Source organism: Crotalus tigris, unplaced genomic scaffold, assembly GCF_016545835.1.
Source record: "Crotalus tigris isolate CLP2741 ecotype Arizona unplaced genomic scaffold, ASM1654583v1 scf7180000024339.11422700, whole genome shotgun sequence".
Classification (NCBI taxonomy): Eukaryota; Metazoa; Chordata; class Lepidosauria; order Squamata; family Viperidae; genus Crotalus; species Crotalus tigris.
Genome location: NW_024100509.1, coordinates 1,929,170 through 1,944,583, shown reverse-complemented (window position 1 = coordinate 1,944,583; position 15,414 = coordinate 1,929,170). Strand labels below are relative to the sequence as shown.

Sequence of the window (15,414 nt, the reverse complement as noted above, 5' to 3'; positions counted from 1 at the left end):
TATTTCCAAAGTCACAGAATTGTAAGCATTGCAGTAATTTAACATTTAGACTTTTTTACATAAATGTAATATTTTCAGTACTAAGCAAATTATAGCATTAAAAACACTGGTTTTCAAATTAAATGTAATGGGTCTTCATTGGTGATAAATTAAAATTATGTAATAATAAGGAAAAGTGGTATAATAGATACATACAAGCACATATACTCTACCCTAATGCATTAATATGAATGCACATACATTTGAGCTATTATGACAGAAAAATTAGAAATGTTAATTAATTTATTTAAAATAAATTTTATTTTAAAATAAAATACATATAGCTATCAACTACATTCTTAAGACATGTTAATATTTCATGCCTGAGATTTTCCAGAAGAATTGGCAATTTCCTGAGCTAGTCAAATTTTAAAAATAGAACTTGTGTACATTTTAGTCTTAAGCATCTAAAACCAAAGATGTTACCTTTAATTAAAAATCAGCAACCTGGAACACACACACCATATAAGTGCATAATCAAAAGCCAGTCACCAATAAGGCTTACAAGCCTAACATGCAGAGGCAACTTTCCAGCTGTCTTTAACAAGACCCCTGCTTGTGATATCTTTTCATACGGAAGACAGCAAATCTCTCTGTGTGCAATTTCTAATTTCTTTACAGCAATAGTATTTTCTACATATCTAGTGTAGATAAATTTGTCATACACTGGATTTTATGACTTCAGTGGTCAGTAAATAATCATGTATAGTGTTATTCAGATTGAAAATAGGTTTTCAGTTTCCAATGTTTTTTTTTAATATGACAACATTGTTGACTTTTATAAGACTCCTTCAGGGTTTGGAATAAGAGTAAATTCTTTACTACACTCTCATCGGTGTATTTGTTACTCCTTAATATTTTACAAATGTGTTTCTTACATAGCACATTTCACTTTAAAAATACAACAGAAGCAACTTGTAAATCATTTCTAAAAGGGCAAACAACTTCTTTTTTGGTCATTATTACTGAAATCAACTGATTATCATATAAATCAAAATAAGGTCAATATGTTTTAGGTTTTTTTTCATATTTCTGTATCATTATTGTGCAGTAACAGAAACTAACAAGGTATTTCGCACTACGTAACTGTATATTTATATCCCATTCCTCTGGTTTATTTATATCCCATTCCTAGGTATATTTAGATACGCGTTTCTGTTATACGCTGAATTGCTGATGACTCGATGCTAATGACTAGTCTGCCAAACTTCCTAAGAGAGAGCCATACGCCTAGAACCTATTCTAAAGGGACTGACGGATGCCATTCACTTCTCATTATGAACATGCTTATTCTGCCTGGTGCTTGGCTGTTGCTAGGGATCTCAATTCCTCACTGACACAGCAAGTGCTGGTCCCGAACAGCAGGACGTTAGGCCTGAGTGGCCGTCTGGTGCACAGACTTTCTGACACTAAGCTGGCACGTGCTGGCGCAGCAGGGGAAAGCCAAGGCGTGACAAATTACTGAAAGAGCTAAGCTAAACTTATGGTTGAAAACCACCTGAGCCTGTGGACCTCTGTGGGCTTGGCATCTCTTCTCAATTCTTCCCCCCCCCTCACCCTTTAAGTTCATGGTCTGCATGCAGCCTCACTTTTGTGGAAGCAGTTAAAATAAACCTTGTTTCCATGCTATGTCTATAAACATAATAAATGGAAGAGAAGACACTACAATTTGGGTGGGAGGGTGGGAATGTATTGTATATCAGAAAGTCTGATCAGCCAATGATTTTAAACAATGGAATCAATAATAGTACTTCAGAGGATAAACATTCACCCAATACTAACTGCCAATGATTAGCAACAACATCTGGAAATTATTATAGATTTGCAAAATAATATCCCCTCCCCAGCCATGGACATACACTGGGACAGGCAAAGATCCCCTTCAGTGAAGCTAATCCCGTAATACCTCCAAGCGTTCTTCCAAGTAGTTTTCTTGGTAGCTAAGTAGAAGTGATATTGCTATTGTCCTCTGGTTTAGATTTAAATTTCCCAGTCTAGCAGACAACTGTGGTTATTTCCCAGTTAGATTTCATCAAACTAAATTCTGCTTAGGCAGTTTCAAAAATCTACTAAGATCAGCTAAGTATTTCCAGGGGTAAATTGTCTAAATAATAATAAATATAATATATTTTAAATGTTTCCTTAAGAGTAATATAAAAGAATTTTCTAATTAAGTCAGTAATTAAAGAATAAGTTTAAATCAGTATGTCCTGCATATTGAAAAAGAATGTAAAAAACAGCTACATTCGATAGCAGCAAAGGCAACACATTTTAAAATTCCTGTTCACTTTTAATCCTAATTTTAGATAATTTATAGTATTCTTAGGTTATTCTAGATGAAGTAATCACTAGGTATTAAGTAAGACATAGCATAATAAAGTTTAGTTTACTTTCATTTTAATTAAGTCAATGAATGTTAAAAATTTAAGGGAAAGTAAAATTTCAGTGGAGAATTTGGTGTAGCAATTAAAGTACCAGTCTAGAAATCGGGAGACCGGGAGTTCTAGTCCTGCCTTGGACACAAAGACAGCTGGGTGATGACTTGGGCCAAGATTTCAAGACTCCTCATAAAATTATACCCAACTTGGCTACGTTATTTTTTGAGTGCAAATCATGCATTGTGATTTAGAACTGGCTGCAATATAGATGTTGCCTGGCCAGGCGTACCTTTTAATCTGACATATCTGAGAAGTGTACTTGGAAATCACTACCCTTCTTTTGGACCCATATCCTTTCTGGTTATTAAAAGCTATTAAAAGAATTATCTGTATCAGGGATAGTGAACTTTTTTTGGCCATGTTTTTTAGTTGCATTCACATGTGTGTGACATCCTAGGAGCTACGTGCTAGGAATGGTTAGTATCCAAGCAATCTTCTGAGTGCTTGGATACTTTCTTTCTCTGTTAGCATTAGCCATTCACAGTTTCCCTGGTATTATTTGCTGCCTGCCAGGAAAAGAAGCGGAGGGACTTGACTATAGGAATGTTCTAGAACAGTGGTTCTCAAACTGTGGGTCGGGACCCCATTTGGGGTCAAACGACCATTTCACGGGGGTCGCCAAACAAGGCTGTCCGCCATTTTTCCCCCTTTTCTTTGGCCATGCCCCTGGCACCCGGTGATGTATAAGTGGTTGGGGGTCACCACAACATGGGGAACTGTATTATGGGGTCACGGCATTAGAAAGGTTGAGAACCACTGTTCTAGAACAAAAATGGACAACTTTTTTTAGCTCCTGCAGCTGCATCAGTTGACAGACTGATGATGGTACACACGTATGTGCCTCCATTTTCTCTCTCTCTCATTCATCACTGCTTTGCCCTCCCTTCCCAGCAATCTTGATACAGGGTATTAGGAGGAAGTAGGGAGCTTCATGTATTTTTTATTTATTAGATTAATAATCTTATGTTTTGTTTGGAAGTCAAGGCAGCCAACACCTTAATCACTACACCATGCTCCACTGGTTCTCGGTGAATAAGGAAGAATTCTCCTTTCAGGTAGCTGACATCATACTGTAGGACAGTGGTTCTCAACCTTTTTAATGCCGCGACTCCCAACTGGCCGTAAGTCGAGGACTACCCAACTGGTCGTAAGTTGAGGACTACCCAACCGATCGTAAGTCGAGGACTTTCCCTTTCTGGGAGCGCCACGCATGTGTGGTGCCACCCCCCTGTGCCGACCAAGGTGTAGCTGGCAAGGGGCCAGACAGCTCACCTTCGCTGCAGACAACTTGCAGCACCATTTGCAGAATGGGACTTTTGACGGGCTCAGCAGGGCAGAGACAGCCTGGACAATTCCTATTGGCTTTTGAAAGCCAATAGAGAGTCTATTCTATTGGCTTTCAAAAGCCAATAGAATAAAAGGGAGTAGCACAGCTAAGGAAAAGGGGGAAAAAATGGCGGACTGTGTTGTTTGGCGACCCCCATGAAATGGTCGTTCAACCCCAAATGGGGTCGCAACCCACAGGTTGAGAACCGCTGCTGTAGGAAGCCAGTGATTATAATTAAGAGGATAGCTGGAAGGAGGGAGAAATTCTTTTTTCTCCGTCTGTGAACATTTGCTCAAAATACTGTATACTGAATTTGCACACCAGCAGCAGTAGGAATCAGCATTCCTGCATAAGGACACAATGGGGGAAGCAACAAGTTTTTCCCTAACATCCTATTTAACATTTCCCATTATCAATCGCAATAGAAAAAGAGTGATCTGTTCTTTACTGGTACTTATATTGTTGGACTGCAATACTATTTGTAATGTTTTGAAAAGGAGACTGACACAAATAGAATGGGTCATTAATATTAACATAATACACATCTTACATAACAAGAAAACAGCATACAACTGCACAAATTTTGCTTTATTATTTTGTGATATTCTCTACCATCTTAAGCAGCATCTGCCCTGGGCACTCTCCCATATGAAGCACTGTGGCAGTGTTTCCCCCCCCCCCAAAAAAAACACCACTGCTGCTTACTAGGCTTATGTTAAACAATACTGTGTGATAGCTGCAACATTCAAAATATGAGCACAAGTTATAGATTTGTAATTGCAATATTATTCATACTTTGTTGTAGGAAACTAGTGGTGTTTCTGAAGGTTAGCTGGGGAGCAAGGGAATATTTTTAAGGATTAGCAGCACTGTGCTTGCAAACCCTCATTACTGATATCTATGAACATGAGTAGATTTTCAAAAATCAGTTCAGGTATTCCAATTTTATAGGCATGTACCGTATATTCCGGCGTATAAGACGACTTTTGAGAGCGTCGAAACAGCCTCTAAACTCAGGGGTCGTCTTATACGCCGAGTCATCTTATACACCGGAAATAACGTAGTTTCCGGCGTATAAGACGACTTTCTAGGCATGCGACTCGGCGTTGATCGTCTTATACGCCGGAAATACCGGTAGTTTCCGGCGTATAAGATGACTTTCTAGGCATGCGACTCGGCATCGATGGTCTTGCGACTCGGCGTCGATGGTCTTGCGACCTGGCGTCGAACTAGGGGGTTGTCTTATATGCCGGGTCGCCCTATAAGCCGGAATATACGGTATATTACCTGCAATTTCAGTAACTTCCATAATGTTTCTCAATGATTGTGCTTAAATAACTTAGTTAACCCATTTTCTGTATTTGTGCAATACTCTGAATTATAAATAAGACAGATAAACTTGGCTTGCAGAACAAAGTGTTACAAAAAACAACCTATCTAAGATTAATTCCATCAAAACCTGATATGTACAAATCTAGCTGCTAGATTTAAATTGACCTGGTTAGTATGTTGTGCAAACGTAGCAAATGTCTACAGAAAATTTTCCATAAAGACAATAATAAATCTTGTCTTTATAAAAATCAAAATGTTGAAGGCATGGGAAAAAATATTTTGGAAGGAAAACACTGCCACAATGACTGGTTAGAACATGTATTGTGCTGTAAGTGGGAAGTAATCCTAACACTGACAGGATTTACGCCCTATAGATCCAATCCATATAGCTAACCATCAAACCACAAACTATTACTGATCACAATAACCTTTTTGATTAAAGTTTCCTAGAACTCTATAAAACTATATTCAAGGAGTTTAAAGAATGATGTCAGAGAGAGTGTAGACATTATTTCTGTATTGTTTTGTAGCTAATCAGGTTTTACTACACCTTGAAAATAAACACATACTTAAAAGTATGATCTCCTAGGTAGCTGAGATGTGAAATGCCCTATATGATTACAGCCATCCAAAAATATAGCTATATAATTTTTTTAAAATGGTGTAAACAGAATTCTTTTCACTGCAAAGCAACTGTTACGTAAGAAATGCATTTCAAAAGGAGTGTGCAAAGGAACTACTGATAAATAACCTCAACTTAGGTAATTACAGCATTAGCACCATGAAGTTACTGTACATGCCAACATTTTGCTATAATTTCCATTTGTTGCAGATGTCTGTAGGTATGTCTCAACTGACTTATTCACTGCAATGGCAGCTGGCAATGAGATAGTGCCTTAAAATGCTTTCAAACAATTAGTTTGAAATTAACTGAAACTAAACAAGACTAATACATACAATTTCTAATCTATTTCCATTACCTGGTTTTAGATTTTTCTGTTGGTACTGTATATGCTCTTAAAATATGCTGATCCAGGCCTATTACTGCAGGAAACCTATAAGTGACTTATGACCATTTTCCTACTTATGACCATTACAGCATCTTCATGGTCACATGATCAAAATTCAGACACTTGGTAACTGACTTATATTTATGTGTCCCAGAGGCATGTGATCACCTTTTGTGAGTTTCTGACTAGCAAAGTCAATGGAAAAACCAGATTCACTTAACAATTGTTACTAACTTAACAACTACAGTGATTCACTGTTAAACCTGTGGCAAAAAGATCGTAAAATGGAGCAAAATTCACTTAGGACACTGCAACTAGATGTAAATGTGAGCCAGTAGCCAAGCACCTGAATTGCGATTATGTGACCATAGGAATGGGGTAATGATTGTAATCTGAATTTAAGTTGTAACTGACTTTTTCAGAGACTGTCATTAATTTAAATTGCCATTAAATAAACAATCATAGGTCGAGGGCCCTGTAGTTTTGTCCCTAACATTGGCAATGAGCCAACTGAATTTAATAGCCCATTTCATTCACTGAAATCATATTTTATTTATACAGTAAGGTAAGTAATTAAGGGACTAGGGACCATGAGTAGGATTACACCCCCCAAATTATCTAATTAATATCTTATCTGTAAATAGTGCCCTCAGCAGAAGTACCATCAATTATAGGTAAGTTAGTCATGGAACTAAGAAAGACAACTTCTATATCTGAGAGGAAGAAAAAACAGGCCTAATGGACAAATGTTTACATGTGAGCATACTAAGAGATCTGTGGATAATCTGTTGTAGATAGACAAGGACTTACGTTTGATATTTTTTTTTAATAATGCTAGTGGTAGAATAGTGACTCCCCCTCTCTACCAATTATATTGCTGAGATAATGAAAGCATGAATGATAGGTAACAAAAATGCAAGTTTTGCCTTTGTTCTTCTATGGAACACTTGTATGCTCTATTTAATTAAAATAGTATAGCTTTTGCACTAGGGCTCTCTTTGATGGATTTCATGTTGTTATTCCAAAAAACAAAATTGATCCTGTGATCCATAAGATTGCCTACAGTTAAGACTGCTGTCCTTCTCATGGTAACATCGCAGATAGGTAATTACTAAAATAGCATGGACCTCTCTAATCTTTGCCGAGCAGATGTTGATTTCCAACTAGGGCCTGAAAGGATTCCATTGTTATAAAAAAAGGCTGTAAGTGATTTCATCTAGATAATCTAAAATAAAAGCAAACTAAAGATAAATCAATGTATTTACAGCAGCTGTTATTTGTGTTCTGCAACTACAGACAAATCAAACTAAGTAATTATAATTGTATAAAGAGAGAAGGCATATCACGCAGTAGGCAATATTTATTCTTTGACTGAAAAAAATCTGATACACTGAGGTGAGGCAAGCTAGTGTCTGCATTTTCTCTGCTCCATGTGGATTGCAGAGGCATTTCAGTCAAAAAGGCAACTGGATGTAAGATCCACATTGCTGAAATTCTCTCTGGAGGAACAGAGATCTGGAGATTGTCCACATGTACTTCAGACAGCTGATTTTTGTGAGCAGACAAAAATTTTATAGCCACTTGAGATAATTAGAATAGAATAGAATTTCCAACCATTGTTTCTTGTCCTGCCCTCTGGTGCTTTGGAGAAGTTGCTCTTCTCTGTACTTTTTCCAAAGTCTCAACATCTTTTTTGTAATACGGTGACCAAAATTGGTTGCAGTATTCCAGGTGTGGTCTCACTAGGGTTTTATAAAGCGGTACTAATACTTTGCATGATCTTGATTCTATGCTTCTGTTTATACAACCCAGGATTGTATTAGTTTTTTGGCTGCTGTTGCACACTGTTGGGTAATAGTCAAGTGATCGTCCACTAGGACTCCAAGGTCCCTCTCTTTGCTTTTCTCCACATTAAAACTCATTTTGTTGGGTAGGGGCCATTGTTCAAGATCTTTTTGGATCCTGAGCTTGTTTTCTGGGGTGTTGGCTATTCCTGCCAGTTTAATGTCATCTGCAAATTTGATGAGTTGCCCTTCAATTCCCTCATCTGTCCTTTATGAAGATATTGAAGAGTACTGGGCCTAAGATGGAGCCTTGTGGTACCCCACTGCTTACTTCTCTCTATGTGGATGTAGTACCATTTGTAGGACTATTTGTTGGGTACGATTTGTCAGCCAGCTACAATCCATCTAGTGATGATGTTGTCTATTCCACCTATTTGTAGTTTACCAAGCAGTAGATTGTGGTCTACTTTGTCAAATGCCTTAGTGAAATCTAAGTATATTATGTCCACAGCATTTCACTTGTCTATTAATTTAGTCACTTTATTAAAGAATGAAATAAGATTGTTTGGCATGATTTGGTTTTGACAAACCTGTGCTGGCTACCAGTTATAACTTCGTTTGCTTCTTGTTGTTCACAGATGTTTTGTGATTATTTTTTCTAAGCTCTTCCCAGGTATTGATGTTAGACTGATTGGTCTGTAGTTTCCTTGTTCTGTTTTTTCCCCTTTCTTGAAGATGGGAACCACATCAGCCCTTTTCCAATCCTCAGGTACTTCCCAGGTACTCCAGGATTTTTGAAAGATAGGTACAATATTCTGAGATGACATCTGCCAGCTCCTTCAGAACTCTGGGATGTAATCTGTTGGGTCCTGGTGATTTAAATTCTTCAAGGTGTTGCTTTCCATTTTCTTGCTTATTTTAATTTTTGTTTCTAGTTTGTCTTTTGCAGTAGTTTTTTTGGTATGTTGGGCTATAATTTCTTTTTGTGTGAAGACTGATGCAAAGAACGAGTTAAGCAGCTCTGCTTTCTCCCTATTGCCTTTTACTTCCTTGCTATCCTCTTTTTAGTGGATCTACAGTTTCCTTGACTTTTTTCTTGTTATTAATATGTTGAAAGAAACTTTCTTTATTATCTTTGATTTCTGATGCAAGTCTTTGTTCTTTCTGAGCCTTTGCTTTTCTGATTTTGTCTTTGCATGTTGTGGCTGTCTTCTGATAATCAGCGTTAGTTATGTTTCCCTCTTTCCATTTTTTGTACTTGTCCTTTTTGTCTTTCAGTTTGTCTGAGGGATTTTTGTGCAGCCATGCTGGTTTCTTCTTGGATTTCTTGTTTTTCTTTTTCAATGGTATTGTGCTGGACTGGGCTTTTATGATAGCATTTTTCAGAGTTTCCCATGCTTCTTGAGTTGTTTTCCCCTTTACGATTTTCATCCATGGAATCTTTCCTAGGTTTTCTAGATCTAGGTTCCTAGATCAGCCAATAGTTGCAAGTTCCACTATTTAAAGATTTAAACAAAGATTTTGAAATTAATTAGAGAATTTCTCATATGAGAAACAGCTGTTTTGTTTACATTTCAATGCAAAACAAGACTATGAAGGTCAGTTACTAAGACATACTGTATGATAGTTATCTTAAAGGAAAGTTGGGTATATGAAATGCTTGAGCTTTTTAACTTTACTGGAACTAAAAATTGTTATGGAACCTGAACAAATTCTTTTGAAAACAACTGAAAAGGACTAGGGTGGACTCCCTCTGAAATCTGCTGCCCAACAGAGCAACTTCTTTCTGTCATAACACAGGTTTAATATTCTTTTTGAAAATAACCAAATCAGAATGATAAAATGAACTCAGTCCCTTGTGGTATCTCATAAGAGTGGTTTTTGTCACATCATTTCACTGTTCAGCCTTGCACAAAATTAGTAAGGGCAAAGAAAAAATACTCACAATTCCAGTCTTACACATTTGTCCCAAAACAAATAATTCTAAACTTCTCCCAAATAAGGTATACGTCAGATCACAGAATTGCATTCTAATGACCAAATGGATGCACCCTGATATTTAGGTCAAGGGCATGCTTGGGAATAGAGGAAGAAATAGTGACCTGAGATTACTAATCTCACTGACCACAAGGAGACATAGATTAAACCCTTAACCTTTGATCTATACCAAACTGCCCTTATAGTCAATAGATTATGACAGGGTTCCCCAACCCCCAGCTGTGGACCAGTACCGGGCCCCAGCATGCCAGCAACCGGTCCGCACAAACAAGCAAAGCCCCATCCACGGGATGCAGGTAGCACAAAAAACCACGTACCCTCTGGTCCACGGAAAACCTTTCTCCATGGAACTGGTCCCTAGTGCCCCAAAAGTTGGGACCTCTGGATTATGAGATGCTGCAGATTCAGTGCAAACTGAAGTCACACTTTCAACTAATCTGTAATCTGTATTTGCAGCATTACATCATGACACATTTTGCCAGTTGCCTCTGCAGATGCCCATGATGCTTTAGAGACATCCCATCCCCAAAAAATCCCCTTGATGTTGCCAGGGCACAGTTGCGCCAGGAGCTACTTATGGGTATAGCCTTAATATAGGAAGTAATTTCTTCTGTTCTCAGGTAATAGATCAACTATTATTTCTAAGAATAGAAACTAAGGGGAAGAGAAAAATATTTCACATATGATTGCATCTTTCATTGGAAAGTGGGAAACCCACAACAGTCCAAAGTCTGGTCTACATTAAAAAAATAAAACAGCTCCTAAGAATGGAAAAGTAGCAATGTTTACTTCCCTGTAACATTCAGTGAGGCCTAGGAGAATACCTGCCTTCTCACATTTAATGGCTTTTTTGCCTGTGATTGCATTTTAATTATATCTGCTACTCATATTCAAAATAACAAATTCCCCATGAAAGTTTCATGTTAGTTTTTATACAATATTGAATACTTTAATTAAATTAAACTATTGCTACTCATTTGATAGTATGATTGGTAATAGGTATAAATGAAGATCACAATGTATCCAATCTTTATTGAAATCAGATTTGAAATGTTTTCTGGATTTGCTTATGGATAAAGGATGGGAATTTGGGATGAACAGATATTGATAACCTTATACAGGCTGAAGAGTTACTAAATTTGCCTCTACTTGTTATAATGAAGATTGGAAGTCATTTCTTTATATCAAAATTCCTAGTCAAAATTATAAATAGAAACTCTCTCCACCAAAATGTCTGAGGGCAAGAGAATTTATCCACGGCCAGAAATATTGGGCCCTTATAAATTGTTGATGGCCATGGGGTTTCCTTCTAGGTTACTTCCCCCTTCTCTCCATGCAAAAGGGAATATTAAACTAATAAAAATAAAAATACATGTGAGTACTACGCATTGGCTGCCTGCATTATTACAAATTAAATGGGAATTGCTGCTATATCTTTTATTCATATTTTCTATATATCAAAACTTTCTGAAAATAGTACTAAAATAATTATGTTTTGGGTTTCAGAAGGTTTTTCTGAATTAATTTCCTAGCCTGCAGCACATTGGTAAGATGTTATGTGCTGTTATTATCTATAGTCTGGTCAATATGGTCTTAGTTTATATAGCAGGCAAGGATGATAGTTTAGGTACAACTGTGTAAAAAAAGCCACCTGTCATTGCTGTAACACTTGTTCTTGTTTTGCTGGAAATAAAAGCCATATATTTTATCCAGAAAATTAATACACAAAAGATAAACCATGCACATAGCAACTGTCTCTTGCAGAGATTCACTTTTCTTCTCTCTCACCCCCCTCCCCATAAACACATAAATCACTGAAAGAGATGACGGCAACCGAAACAATGGGAAGGCCATGTGGAAGGAGGGCTGACAAAAAAGCAAGATGGACTACAGGAATGCCTCCCATCTTTCATCAAAAGGACAATTGTTACTATGAAGCCTAGTGTACTTCAGAGGGCTGTTGTGAGGATGGAAATAAAGGAGAGATTTTGTTTCCCAAGAAGATGCTGGATACAAATAAATACACTCTGTTACTGAATTCAAAGTTGGACTGATTGGCATTTAAATTACTAGCTATATAAATCTGATGTTTAGAAACAGCAGCTTGAGAAACACCTCATTATGGAATGGGTGGCTTCAGAACATCCACCACTTTCCTTTGGGAAGCTGTCAGCTGTTTTCACTTTATCAGAGCAATCACCATTGTGTTGCACTTGCTTGGTAGCAAGGAAAAGCAGCTGGACATGGCACACTTCCGTTGGGGGGAGGGTAAAGATTCCTCCCTGTTCACCAGGTGACACAGGAGGGGTCAGGAAAAGGGAATAAGAGATAGGCTAGATAGGCTAAAGTGAGATGAGAAAGCAACAGGTCTGGTTGGATATATATCATGTGGCAGGTTATTCATTTTATTTGAATAGACTTGGATAGCCACTGGTTTTACCCCCACCACTATTAGAGATAGAAACCACCAGAAGAAAGCTGGCTCCCACTTTCACATTTCATTCTGTAACTGACAGAATTCAAATCACATGGCTTCAACATCGACCACCCCCTCCTTAGCTTAGCACAGGGGTAGGCAACCTGGGCTCTTTTATGACTCATGGACTTCAACTCCCAGAATTCGAGTCAGCTGACTCAGGAATTCTGGGAGTTGAAGTCCATGAGTCATAAAAGAGCCAAGGTTGCCTACCCCTGGCTTAGCATATCTATTTCATTCTTTGAAAATAATTCAAACGTTTGCATATTATTTTCTGACGCTCTGATTAGCTTAATATGAAAATAAGCAGCCTAAGCTTTAAAAAAAACTATACAGGGTTTTTTTTTTTGCAATATAGTCATTCAAAATTTACAATACAAAGAAACGCATGCTGTAATTTATAATATTTTCAGTTTTCTTGACATTTCAAAGCTTAGGCAGCATTGCTTCCAACAATATCCCCATCGAGCATGTTCTTTGATCTGTACTTTTTTGTTCTCGCTATTATTTAGTGCTAACATATTCAAAGATTAATTAGGATAATGCATTCATATTTTGCCAAGCTCAAGCAAGAACTATTAAACTAGAGCAACATTTCTATATGAAGAGACAATCTTCAGATCAAAATGATGGGCAATTGTCAATGAAAAGAGTGAAAGTGAACATTAGCACATCAAAGGCACTTGTCTGTAAAAATAAGACATGGCACACACTTTAATCTTTTTTGACAATCTATTCATGAATGGAGAGACTTCTGACACAACTGTGAATACAAGGGAATCTTTGCCAAAATAAAGGAAGTGCAGAGTCCTACAACTTTCAAACAATTGACTAAAACCACAGCTATCAAATACTCTAAATTAAAAAATGTTTGATTGCAAACATGTATCAGAAATTTCAGTTTCCCAAATAAAAATATGCAAAATACTAGCATACTGTTAGACACAGAAACACACACACACACTCACACACACACACATGTATTAGAACCGAATTACTGAAATTACAATAGCTCTCATTCATGGAATCAAAACTTCAGCAATAGATTTCCCTTCTGTGTTGCCAGGGCTGATTATTGTACACCACCGGTAGTAAACACAAGATCTCTCCTGCCTATAGCATGTCTGGTCATTTCCCAGACAATTATTACCCTGTGACTTGCTCATACGCTTGCTAGACAAGCATAGGAAAACAACATATTTATATCTTTTTATTTCAGTCATGATTGATTTAGTGCTTTTATAAATTTACATTTTATTTTTAATTATATTGCTATAATGATTCTTATATTACTGCTATCATGGCAAAAAGGAAAGTTTATTGGTAAGTTTTCCAAAGTATTTGTTGTTGATTCTTCTAGTAATGCGAGAGGTTTTATTGTGCTTAATGCACATTCACTGACATCTAATTTTTTGCAAAAGAAACAATAAAGATATTCATTACTTATCAAGTGTTGTGTTTAAATGACTAGTTTTATATTTAACTGGTACTAGTAGCAAGTGGAGTGATTTTGCTTTATAATGAAACTTTGTGTAATAGTAGTTTTGTAGATAAATAATTTCTATTTTTATATATTTAGAACTTACAAGACGAAACTTGCACAGAAACAGAGTGGATTTCAACCCTGTTTTTTTTTAAAAAACTATGTAATCCAAATTCACAATTTTAGTTAATCATCTAAGTGCTTCATTTTCTCTGAATTTTCACATAGGGCAGCATCATAGAACGTGGGTAGGCTCTCTTTTCCCACATTAACTTCAGTGGAAAAGTACAGTCACTGCTGCTATGTGGAACTCCAAAGACAGAGACAGATATAGTATTTATGTAATTAACCAACATTGATTGCATACATATTGAAATCACTGTATCTAAAAGAATGCTTCTTCATCTGTATTACTGGAAGGATTTTTCAATTAAATCCTCTGAAATGCCAGTATTAGCAAACTTTGAATGCTTTGTTGTATTATCAATCATCATTATAGAGACAATGCTGACTGCAGAATGCAGCCACAGAATTTTGTATTCATCTTTATATACAAATTCTAAAGATTGAAAGTCTGTCATTTGTGGTCAACAGGAAAAAGTAGGCCTAGTGCCTATGATACATACTATTGGATGGCATTTATAGGGAATCAAGAGTCTGGCAACATGCATAATTTTATAAATTATTATACACAAAAATGTGAAGTCACATGTTGGCCTTCATATGCATTAAGTCATTTATTTATTTGATTTTTATCCGGCCTTTATTGCTTTATAAGTAGTTCAGAGTAAGAAACATACTTAATACCTTCTTCTTCCTATTGTCCCCGTAACAATACTGTCAGGTGGTTGGAGAGAGTGAGTGACCCAAAATCACCCAGCTGCCATTCATGCTTAAAGTGGGCCTATAATTCAGTTTCCATATATCTTAGCCAGCACTTTAACTATTATGCAAAGCTGGCTCTCTTCCCAAGAACCTAGCACGTTCTAACATATTGGCGTAGTATATGTGTGGATTCAAGCACTATGGCCTTTTCTAACTGACAGCTGGAAATTTTTGTCAATGTGAATATTTTCTAGATGCTATCCAAGATTTTTGTATATAGCACTCAATGTGCCGATAACCACTGGGGCCCCCATGCCTGGTTTATGCCATAATCTTTCAATTTCTGATTTCAGATCTTGATACTTTTATGACCTTCTCCAATTGTTTATCTTCTATTCCACTATTGCTTGGTGTTATGTTTATCTTATAGTAAGGATTTTGTATGTTTTATCAGAAGTGGAGTTAGCTAAGTTATGATACCTTTAAATTTTCATCCAATGGAAGCCATCTTAGATAGTATGAGGTATTATTTCTTAATGACCTTTAAGAGCCAATGAAATGGTTGGAATAAGAATCGATATAACAGATGAATCCCAAGATTGTGCCACCAATTACCTGAGATGTGACTTGTGATTTTTGAAAAAAAGAAGAGGGGGGAGAGAAAATTAGTGAAATATAACCAGATGTAGACCAGTAGGACAT

At 36.8% G+C, this 15,414-nt stretch overlaps 1 protein-coding gene across 4 annotated transcripts in view; it reads right to left on the bottom strand.

Moving 5' to 3' along the window:
- Positions 1–15,414, bottom strand: part of RALGAPA2 (Ral GTPase activating protein catalytic subunit alpha 2) — a 171,550-nt gene that overhangs the window by 22,160 nt on the left and 133,976 nt on the right. The window lies entirely within an intron of this gene.